Consider the following 12,664-nt stretch of genomic DNA (forward strand, 5'->3'; position numbering starts at 1 on the left):
TTTGCTCACACGCGATCGTGGCGAACGTCTGAAGGAAACTTTGCTTCCGGCTCGTTCCGATAAAGTGATTACAGCAATGTCGGAACGCCAACGTTCGTTTCGTGTTTGTTGCATCGTTTCGGTCATTTTCTTCGAGTGTCAGGAATTTCGTAGGCCAAGGGATAATTGAACAATTGCGAACGACAGTGACATATAAGTGGCATATAATTTAGTGATTGATCATATTTTGATACCGATATAGTGAGTGTTTCATAACTTATTGCGTGTAATCCTGTTTTAAGTGTGTACTCCAGTTAATTTTGTTTTCGAGTTTCACCCATTATGTGCTTCAACAATTCTGAGTGACACAGCAACCATAATAACAAATTCTGCTAAAGTGTTACCACTTTTTAAACATTCTTCTCCTGTTCATATATTACTGAAGGGGGCCATCTTGTCGTTTCCGTCACGTGTGCCAACCTGAGAACGACAGATAGCGCTGCGATCGAACGACGTGGTAGGGATAGCCACGTCTCGACCTTGAGCGACCAGTTTGGTTCGCCTATTCAACTTACCCATCGGAGTACTCGAACGCAATTACAAACTGCCGTGCTTACTCTTCGTGGTCACGTTCGTGGTTCGTGCTCCAGGAACTTGCGGGTCTAAGAAAAGACGCAGTGGTGTTTTTCGCTCGAAAGTCCGCTCTCGTAATTAACGATTATTTTTTCCACGAACCAGCGAACTATATTTCCAACGAACGTCGACGAGAGTCCAAGCAATGGTTACTTCCTTAATTTCGAAACCTAATGAAACTAATACTTGTTTGTATAAGCGTGTATTCCGAGTTAAAATTTCCCTAGTGGAGCACGTTCGGCTCCGTTCCCATCGATAAAAATACACACGTCAAGCCAAGTTCTCACGAAACGACCACGTCGTCGCTGGATCATTAGCGCGATCGAGTTCGGTAAATATGCCATTAAAAAAATGGAAAAAAATGCTCGGCTTGACAACCTATCTCGGTTCGTGTTCACGTTCGTGCAAACTCGGTGGTTGATGGAAATAAGTCTGCGCGGAGGGGGCAAAGGAAGACGTAGAGCGAGAGGAAACGTGGAGCGAAAGAGAAGCGTAAGCGTGGAGGACGGCGAGGCGAAAAATAAAAGGAAAAAGAAGCCAGAGGGAAAAAGAGGGCAACACGCGAGAAAGTAAAACAGCACGCACGGTGGCTCGAATAAAAAGCGACAAAATAATTACCGGGCTTATAGTGGCGCGGGGTCTCGCATGATTTCTCACGAAAGCATCGATACTCGGTGCACGCTCGCGATAGGAGCCACGGAGGATGGAGAAAAAGTGCGAAATGAAGTGGGAAACCGCCGATGAAGGACACGGAACCCACCGTGCGTATCTGTTATTGCGCGATATACTTACACGAAACTATAGTAACCTCGTCTAAATAGAAAGATAATTGCGATCCCTGCGAGTCCTGTTCTGCGCGATTAAATGTCCCCGTGCCTTCGTGTTAACTATTTGCAGGAAGAATGATCATCCAGAGAATGTCCCGTTCGACTTAAAAGGTAACGAGTGAATAATTCATAATCGAGTCGTTCTTAAACCGTTCTAATTAGAGAATAAAAATTGCCACAACTCTTCTACGCGAACGCCTTCATCTCTTCGGCGTGATTCTCACGATGCTCTTAAAATAAAAAAGGAAAGAAGGGAGCAAGGAGGTGAGTCGAACGTTTCGCGGCTAGGGGGCAATTTGTTCGCTAAAAGGGAGAGCGTAATAATGCAATTATGCGCAGCCAGCCGCGATTCTTATTAGCAGGCAATATTTTAATCCCAAATTGGATCTAATGATACCGTAATTCGGCCTAGCGCGTTATTGGCCGCTCTGAGCCGCCATCGAGGGATCTCGATGCACCTCCATCGATCGACCTGATCGCGCAATGGTGCAGATTCCTTACAGAATAAATTTCGAAACATAGAGAAGCGTTGTTTTCAGCGCTCCAAAATAGGAGACCTAACACTTGGATTTCTTCAACTAATACTTCAATTGTGATACGAGTATTGAATGCAACGTCCGATTTGATACTTGTTTATTCAAAAAATTTCGTAATTACCCATTTTGACCACACGTTTCATTCTGAATGAGCAAAGGCGAAGACAGGTAATTTCGCGTCGAATGTAATTTCACTCGCAATTATCGCGATACGAAAGATCGTGATTACTTTAATATCAAGAACGGGATCGCGACGTCGTCCCTTCACCCTCCGAAAACGAAGACAGCATCCGGCGAGATGTTCAACAGCCTTAATTGAAAACGCAGCAGCTTTTCGATGGCAATTTGCCTTGCCGAGAGTAGCCGTCGTTGTGGCATGTCGTGCGTATGGGCTTCCAGTTATTTATTTGAGAATGAACGGGATTAACAAGATCGGTTGTTCTTTCTCCCAATTGGTCACTCGACGTGCTGTATTTTTTAGCAGGCTAAAAAATGCTGTTTGTACTATAGATGAATCCAATCTAAATAAAGAAAGTTCATCGTTGATCAATCTATCGAGGAAACTGAGGCGAGAAGAAGACTATTCTTCGAATTTAAAAAAAGCAGTACCAATGTTGAAAATCTCTTTTCTATTTTTACATTAGAAGTATGTATTTATTCGAATGTTCCTCTAAGGGTTAATAGTCTGCACTTCCACTTACAATCTCATTACAAAACATTGTTAATCTATCCTTATTCTATCCCTAATTTATGCTTAACATAACTAACGAGAAAGAGAGAGAGAGAGCTCACGCTATGCTCTTCCACTTCCGGGGTATATCTTTCCTCTCCGTCTCATTACAAAATATTGCTTAATCTATCCTTAATTCTTAATCTATCCTTATACTATCCTTATTCTATCGTTAATCTATCCTTAACACCTATTTACAGTACACGTAGCCATCAGTTTGAAGATCCTATATTAAATAGAACAATGATGTTCCCAAATCACTTCCATAGTGTGTGGTCTTATCCAACTTCAGCTACCCAAGCTAGTTGTCCCCACGCGAGGAATCAACGAAACGAAACATCCCTATCTTCCTATTAACAAGAGTTAGGCAAAACCCTTCGGCTCTCTTGAAGATTTTCCAAGGAAGGAAACGAGACAAATATATCGACAAACTTCCAGTTAGTCGAAGCTTAGGTTTCTGTCCGACTCTGCAACAAATAACAAAAGGTCCCCGTCGATGTTAATGACTCCAATCGCAAATGAACGATGAATCAGTCAGCCAGCCTCCGTCGCGCCGTTTCGTCGAGATCTCGAGGGCGTGACGAGCGACGCCGCGCGGCGGGGACGGGGAAAAAAGCTGATTGCAGGTACCCACGAGCAGCACTCAATTCAGATAATGGAATGACTTGATCGTACCCACCACCTTCGTCTTCGCCTCGCATCGTCTACCGACCTCGAGGCCCTTTTGCCGCGCTGGAATAAATTGACTGCGCTCGGCCGCGTCACTTACAACGCCTACCAAAACGCTCCTCGAATAAATTTGTATCCCCAGCTCGTCTCGTCGCTTTCCATCCGACGCTTACTCGTCGCGATCCCGATCCCTGAACGATATTAAGCGTCGCCTCAATCACGTTCCGCGAAATTTACGGCGCGGTGCCATTTTGCGAAGGCTCCAACGCCGAAGACGCGAGCCTTTTACACAGGTGGAGTTGGAACAGAATACGTTAGTTATTTTGACTTCGTCGTCAAATTTTCGATAGCGACAGCTCTACGCAATCATACTCGACAGCTGGAAGAGTAAGAAGACGGTAGGATACTTGGATTTCCGTTAGGGATTCGCTGGCGATTAATTCCGATCGCGTTTAATCTTGCATCGAGTATTAAAAACGATGTTACAACCTGACTTGAATTATTGCCTCGAAAATTATCGCCCTCTTATAGTCTTCTGCGAATCGCGCTGCAGAGTTTCGGAGCGCGGCATGATGAACGCTTTTCGCGTGAGTTATCTGCTTTTATGAAACTGCTCCTTTCGGATCACGTGTCAGAATACATATGTCGTGTACGAAAATTGCGATTCTCGTCCAGTAGCCGCTCGCGTTGGCCCCTGGCGGACGTACTTTAATTCTGGTGCTATCGACCACGACAGTTTATACCAATCATATCAGACTGTGTGCCGTTAAATTAAAAATCTTAATCTGAAACGCGCTATCCTCGAAATAAAAAAATTCTGAATACATAAGAACTATTCAGTACCGTTTCTGAAAGAACAACAAGCCCCCACAGGGTAACTGGAAACGATTCCTCGAAGGTCGAATCGCAAAGTATCCGCGAGCATGAAAGATAGTCGCGATTCATCACGCCCGGAACGGAGCAGAATGAAAGAGCACCAGGGAAGATAAGTAATCCGCGGTGCTTAAAAAGCGCGGCACGGTGATGGCGTGGCAGAAACGATCTAACCCCAGCTTAACTACATAAGTATATACATCTTTCTCTTCCTCGCAAGCAGAGCCCCCGCAGCCTCCTTCGTTCCTCGTGGCCTCCTCAGCCCTTCTCTTACCGTTCGCCTATCCGATTATGCCTTCTTCCACATCGCCATGCGTCTCACTCACGGAATTCTTCCGTGGTCCACTCGGTGTCCGTTTGTTGGCTCTTGTTTCGCTCCCTAGGTGCTCCTCGATTAATCCTAATTGCGCGAAATAATCGCCTGTGAAATCTATAACGATCTCAGCCGTCTCTGCTTAGGGTTTATCAGCCTGCGCAGGGTGTTTCGCTGGTTTGTCGAATCGCATCTCACGGTTATACCTGGACGACAGCAAAAAAGGGTGCAGGAAGAAATGGGACTGCTTAACCCTTTCCTCCTCGGTGTGTCATTTCGGAGTCGAAGCAGTTTCCGATTGTTTAGGTTCGGATTTAGAGCATCGGATAGGTGGTTTGATGAACTTTTTCGATGGTGGCTAGCGGAGGGGCAGTTTTATTGTAGGGGGAATAGGTAAATAAAAATTTTTGGAAATTAGAGTGGAGGATCGATTAATGAGGAATTGAAATCAAAGCGTGTAGTATATTTTCTTGTGTGACAGGAATAAATAGAAAAGAAACGAAAGCCTTGTTTTCTTATAGTGCGATAATATATCGTTAAATGAAATCATTGGAGTTAAAATTTTATGAAACTTTCTCTAACCATTTCTCTGAAACTTTTATTTTAAAAAGTACCACAAAAACAGATATATTTTTGAAGAGAAAGCACAATTCCTAGCTGAATTTGAAAAAAAAAAATAAAACTTTACTTCGTCTATGCTTGAAAACTCCCCAGATGCCCAATGCTTTCCAACGCCACCGTGAACCGCAGCCAGTGTTCCTGCGTCCCTATTGGCGGGCCCGAAAAATTCTTCTCTTCCCACGTTTCCCCCGAAATAAATATTTTCATCGGCGGTATTCTTCTCCCTTTTATCGCCATCAGCTCGCTTTCCCCGAGTCCCTCGAAGCGTGCCCGCGAGACTCTCTTCATCTCCGCGCCACGGTCCTCCTCTCGCGCTCTATCATCCCTGACGAACACGCCGTCCTTCTCTCCAGTATTTCTTCAATTTCTAAATCTCTCCCTATCTCTCCTCGTTCCATAGCCGCGGCATCCTCGTCTCTGGGCCCCTATCGCCATCCTTCTCCGACTCTGGTAGACTCTGGTTCTCCAGCCTCTGCTTGGCTTCACCACCTCCTCTCGGGACCCCTTCTCATCCCTTCCTCTCGTTTACTCCTCCGCTCGATATCTTGTTCTCCCCTCGTTTTACGAGGCTTTGCTCCTTCTGTCTCTCGGACTCTCCTTCCCTTTCTCCCCCGCTCTTTCTTCTCTATCTCTCTCTCTATCTCTCTCTCTCTCTTTCTTACGTTCGCACCGCCTTTCTGCGTTATGGTACGATCAGGCAGAGCCGCGCCGCTGGCGGCACGGAAAAAAGGCGGCCCTAAAAGAACTTCATATTTTTTATGCTCTGACAGCGACTTGGGTGGTCCAAAATGGCCGCCCAATGATGTAATATAGTGCTCTCGCGCCGGCTATCCCACCACGGGGACGTCACGGCAGCCTATATAGAGGTAAAAGAGTCCCTGGGTCCCTCTTCCCTCGGCTGAGGCATCGTGAGCCCCCCTGGTCCCTCCTCGACACACCTAAACCCTTAACCACCTACTTCTAACCTAACCGCGCCGGGTTCCTCGGATCCCCAGCCTCTCTCGGGGCATGTAATTACTCGACGGACGATGTCTTTCGGCCCCTTTTGCTGCACGACCGTATTACCTTCTTCTTTCGAGCCTGTCTCGCGTTTTGCGGCCACGGGACACACGCGCGCGCAGATTAGGACCGCGCTGGCCCATTTGGTCCCCCCAGTTGCCCTTCCAACGATAAACATCCCATGGAGTACAGGACAAACTATTGTTTGTAATGATACAGTTTAGTGTTGCGAGGTAGATATTAGAAGGTGGACTGCCCTTATCATGGGCACTGCTGTGTACTAACAAAAAAATATCTTTTGCGCAAGTTGCAGTACGTCTTCCAGTGCAGCACACGCTGTAACGAGTTACGAAGGTCTGGCTTTCGAAACAGCTCCAAATTATAGCCTCGCTCGTGAATTTTTTCAAACATTAATCGCCACCTAGTAGACAGCCATCACGGCTCGATAAACTCGTTCGCCTTGCGACGGTCCCAGACACAATGCGATCCATAAATACCCAGAGGAAAGTGTCGAACTTCACCCGCGGGCTTTATCGCCATTACGACGCGCTCGCGAAGCAGCCTTCGAGCGACAGTAATTGCAGGACGCCCTCGAAGCCTTAACGACACTCGCGAAGATCGGTAACGCGATTCCGACGAATCAATCCGCGTTCCTTGTTTTAGAGGAATAAGAGGTGGAGGTGTTTCTCTCGTAGTGGTAACTAATTACAACGAATAAGAAGGATAACGACACTTTCTGTCAGAAATTTATTCTACGTTAATATGGTGTCAGTTCGAAAAGTTTCTGGACTCCTCGAAAGTTTTTGTGGCTGAAGTACTAAAGCGTGTCCGACGGTCGAGTCACAATATTTAAGGTTCTCGACCAATTGCGAAACGGGGATAATTTCCTAAGCGAGTTTTCGGAATGCTACCTGAGAGAAATGAGCGCGCGGCTCCTTTCGGCGCGACCGTAACGAATCGCTGAAGTATCAGTTTCCAGATTTGGCGTTTTCAGCGTTAAATATCGCATGGAGGCTGGCGGGAACTTCGGTGCCGGAGAGACCTGTCCATTTAAGAACAGCTTCGCAAGATTTTCTTTGAGATTAGGTGAAACGACCCCTGTTATTTTCTATTTGTTTTTTTTTCGGATCGCTCGACTTTGCCCTTTCACTCAAATATGCGCTTGACGAAAAGAAACGAGCGCAGAAAAAGAGCGATACAAATTGTAATTCATTAGGGTACGTGAAATCGTTTGTTATTTATTAAACAATTGCAATTTTACAAGGAGAATTGACTGATTTAGTCGAAGAAGGAAGGTAAACCTTCTACGAGCCATACATTTATTTTGCTGTCCTTCCCGCGTTTTTTTATATTTTATTTGCGCTGCAGTTCGTTATGACTGTAGACCAAATTAAAAATTCTGGAAGCCACGGAACAAAGTGAAAGTTCTGAGAATCGTAGAGTCGAAGCGTGAAATCCTGGCGAGCCGAGGAAGCGGTTGTGGCGTCGGTCCGCCATGTTGCTCCGATAGTCGCATCGCGAAAACGACCAATTCCGAGATAATCCCGCGAAGAAGTAAGCCGTGAGTCCATCGAGATCTCCGAAGCACCACCATTTGCGGCGGGTTCGCAAATTCCACGCCCATCCGGAGTTTTACTGCGGGCTTTACTGTGGATGGTTCTTCGAGCGGCGTTCAGGAAATATCGAGCGAGAGGAAACCGATATCCTACGAGCATTGCGGTTATGGTCGTTCGGTTTTGCGCGGTCAGGAAGTTGCACATCACCGGCGGGTCTTTTGATGATCCTTGGGGCGAGAAAACACATCGTTGGACCAAGTATCAAGGCGCTCGTTTCGGTAGGGCCTCGATAGTTGCGCGACTAATGTTTATAATGGTGGCTGTAGTGTCCTTTACATATTTTTATATATTCTCCCTTAAACGAGGGTCACTGAAGAATTTTTAACAGAGTTTCTTCCCCTAACAGAGATCTTGCGATAAGATTTTCCCCCGCGAATCATTGGCAGCCATTATCGGGAAACCTTAGCGATGCTTCTTACCCTCTTACAGCCTCGTTGTCCTCCTTTCCGCCAAGTACTTCAGTCAGTAATGCAATTAACACGACGCTGCATCGCCCTGTGAACAATCGAATTAAACGCATCGAAAAGATTGCACTCCTTCGATAATGGAGCTACTAATTCAGGGAACGATCTGTGCTTGTACTGGAGAACAGTTCTATCAAAGTACATCGTGAAATGTTTGTTAGTATCTGAAGAGAATCACCAGGGGGTTGAAATGACAGCAACCTGACGAGGAACCTCAGGACATATAATCTTTATACATATTTCCTCAAAATGGAGCACCGGGACACTTTTGAATTCTACAACCTCTGTCGCAGATACACCATCCCCTTGAGACCCAGAAAAACTCGAATCTTCTCAGAAACACACGTTGTTAAAACCATCGCCATTTCGTACTTTGCGTAATGCCGTCCATTACATTAATATTTATCGAGCGTTTTCGACGCCGCGGTGAATATATTCAGCCGGCGAAGCGCTGCGGATAATTTCATTGCTTAATTTGAGGGAACGAGGAAGCCCCAGAGGGTCAGATGAGGGATCGAGACTCGACGGAAATTCCTGGTGCACGCACGCCGTGTGTCATCGTTTTTCGTCCTACGCGAAATCACGCGTCGACGATCATCGACGGTTTAAACGATCGTTTCGAGCGCCGAGGAAAATATTACGTCTTCATGGACACCGAGGTTACGCTGTCCCCCCCCCCCCACTGGTATAATTTCGTCATTAAACCAACCCCCTCCCCTCCCCTCCCCTCCCCGCCCCGCCCCCTCTCAGGCGTCCTGGGGCACAACGGGGATTCTTTGCATCCCAGGGATGCACCGCCACTTATCGTGGATCAACGCGACTCTCGCTCTGGACGGGGACAGAGAGAAAAAGAAGAGACGGAAAGCGGAGGTGGACGAAGGCCGTCGATCGATCGATGATAATGATCCCGTTGATGATAGCCCGCTCGTTATTATACGCGTCGGCGAAACGGAGAAGGTACGCCTTGGCCAGAGAAAGAGGGCTGGAGTGGGATAAGAGGCGCGTTCGTGTTTTAGAGCTGGAAGCGATTGGTCGACGCCATTACTCACACCGTTTGCGCCTGCCACATGGCTCGACGGATCTTTTCTTCTCTTCGTGGCTCTCTTCTTCGCCCCAGTCTCATCGTCCTGGCGTTGCTACACGGTTTCCGCTCGTTCCTACGGGTTTCAGGTGTAATTCTTCGGTGTTGGGAAGATTGCGCTCCGAGGAAAATTGGTCGGAGGATGGATTGGAAGAGATGAGAGGTGGAGGGAAAATTAATCGGGGAACGCTACACAGGACGCGAGACACTGAATTTTATCGATGGATAGAGGGATTTTGGAAACTCCTTCTTCGAGGGAAGCCATTTTCTTATTAAGAGTGATCCTTAGATCACTACGTCTGATACACAGAGCAACGATTGCTACAATCTATTTAAAGCTAAACAAAGCTCCCGAGAACAACAGAGTCGTTGCGTTCCGTCTTGGGTCCTGTAAAGGCTTCACCAAGAACTTTTCAAATTCCACGTGCTTCTTCATACTTCTCATTCCTTAAACTTCCATTGAAAGAAGCGGAATTTCCTTCTTTGTTGAATCCACGCCTTCTATCCACCTCCCTAATCCTCCAAACATCTCCACTTTCAAATCCGCGTTAGGAGCCCGTTGCATAGCATTCGACCTCACTTAACGAAGAAACCAGTATGGCACCCATTCTGCTAGTTACCTCGACTCTCAGCCGATCCGTTAAATTAACTCCCGTCGCGGAATGTCCGTCCGTTTATGCAAACCAGCCCGTTAGAGGCAGTCGCGCGTCAGTCCGATTGAAAAGTAGCCAGTCAAAATTGCACGCCAGCGGAATTCGTACGACGTCAGCGGCTCGTTAGCAGCGACAGTGACGCGTCGACGTCATTCGAACGGTTTAGGTGTACCGTGGACTACGCAAAGTTCACCAGGAGTTCACCAAACTCGTTTGCACGCTGCGAACATTATTCTCTGGCGTCTAGAGTGATCGCATGCAGCGTTTACCAGGAACGATAGAAATTGAACGTTTTTCCAATACCGAAATTAGAATTGTTAACGTTGCTGAGACCATAGAAATGCTATACCCGTCTGTTTTATCAAAAGGATCCGTTGTTATACCGACAACGTGCTCTGTTTTAACTCTGTTCTACCGACAGCATCCTCTACTCTATCAACGACATGCTCTGACTTGTCAACACGATTCTGGAACTCAAATAAATACCAGAAGCTCCCTTCTGAATCAAAAAGGGTTGAGATCCTCTGTACAAGATAACCAACCGACGATTACTACCCCTGTATGTATACACGACCCCCTTATTCATTTTACATAACTAAACGCAGATCTTTTAAAAATGAAGAATTTTCGAAAATTGGACCTGAGAGACGACACGTTTGCGGGTCCCGATCGGTGCTCGCGAGGCATGACGCGACATGACAGCCTCTTTGTGCGCGAGTTTATGAAGATGTCGCCCGAACGAGAACGCCGCCACGGGGACGTGCAAAGCGTTTACAAAACGCTTACACTGTACACATCGACGCCGTCCGGCCGGATGCATTATCTGATGGCACCGACATACGTCTTCGCTGTCAGCCGATCGTTAAGGGAACAATCAGACACGCCGGAGACGGATCGACCGCCAAGGACCCACCCTACTGTCCCCTACACTCCTCCTCCTCTTTTTTTTATTCTTCACTATTTTTATTCGGCTCTCGCGGACCCGGGCCCCCTCTACCTGTCCTCCGCATTAAGTTTTTCAGGGGACAAGCTGCTCGCGAGACCACGAACAACTGAAGAACGAACTTCCAAGAGAATAAACTCATTATTTATATAGAACTCGGCCTGTTTGTGACTTCCCTATAACTTTTAATATTTTTGTCCAATTCAGATGAAACTTCGTGCACAGGGCCTGCCTCTTAATACAGAAGCAACTTCCTCGTCATCTCTGACGTCTAGAATTTCTTTACTTCGCTTCAAATTCTCGCGCCAGTTTCACAGAGTGTATTTACACTTGGAGTTAGCGGTACTTGCGTAATACGTTGTACTGCCTACGCCAGAACGGTGATTAGTCACGCGATGAACGCTAGGTTTAACACTGAACTCTGTTATGCTTGTTAAAGCATCGTTGGAGTATCTTGAGGGGATGTTAATGGAATGACTTAACTTGCCCTATGAAACATTACCTGATTCCTTGGCAAGCTTTGTTTAAAACGAAAGTTAAAGAAACCTGAGGAACATTCGGACAAATAAAAAGTTTTAAGATACTTTTCCAGACTTCAGGATCATCAAACAAACCCAAAAGAACTGAAAATTCGTATTAAACACAATGTTACGAAAAGATAACTTGAGGAATTTATTTACGCGAGTAGATATTCATCTAGTCATCGTCATGGATGAACATGCGTGAGCAGTACTGGTTCACCGAATGGAGGATTCGATTATTCGAGTCCCCGCAGGTGTGCTATTCGCGGCGCGTCGGTCCTTTATTACGTGACAATATTGCGAACGCTTCTTCCTGACAATAAAACGCTTTAAGATCCTTGCCAGATGTCACCGTGGGTAGCGTCATATACGAGACCGAAATCTCAAATATTAGCGGATTCTCCCAGGCGGATAGAGAGGATGGCACGTCCACCGCTCTAATATCAAGCTTTTTCCGACCCTAGGTGGTGTACGTCGCGACACGTGCGCGAAACGACTTATAAAACTTCCGTAGAGCACCGACATTGCGAATTGCGACGTATCATCCCTGTTTTTCTATCGTCGGAGCTATAAGACCACGCACAGCGATCTGAAAAGGAGAGGATGCAAAAATGATCCCCGTTAAACCCTCCCATCGAGATGAAAAACTTCTGTCGTTGAAATAATTACTTCGTACACTAGAACTTAGCAAAAAGCTGTCTCGATATTGTTGCTGTTCTACTAGTAACAACTAGCTTCTTGTCGTTAATTATATTATTGTTTCTTGCTCAAAGTATATGTGATTTAAATGAGGTTCCATTTGTAGAATGTATTCTGGCGCTAATTTATAAATAATGTTTAAATTTGGCGCATTCGACAGTATAGCCATCTAGCGGTGAGTAGATCGAACTAAAATTTTGATGTTTGGTCAGCGCCTCTATCAGGAAAACGCTCAAGTTTGTTCTCGAATAGTTCCTATTTTTACTGATAGATGGCGGGATTTGTCAGTATGGTAATATATCGACACGTATCGGTAAAAAAACACTATGTTAATGGCGCCATCTAGCGTCAAAAGTACGCACAAGTTTGTAGTGAAAATAGTTCACACAGTTTCTGTAAAATGGTAGAGGTCGATAATAATTTCTGTTTCAACTTCAGACTTATTTTATTGATGAACATCTTATGCAATTTAGCGGTACGTGATAACCACCACAAAAAAGTAACACT

The sequence above is a fragment of the Hylaeus anthracinus genome, unplaced genomic scaffold, assembly GCF_026225885.1.
Source record: "Hylaeus anthracinus isolate JK02 unplaced genomic scaffold, UHH_iyHylAnth1.0_haploid 12001, whole genome shotgun sequence".
In the NCBI taxonomy this organism is placed as follows: Eukaryota; Metazoa; Arthropoda; class Insecta; order Hymenoptera; family Colletidae; genus Hylaeus; species Hylaeus anthracinus.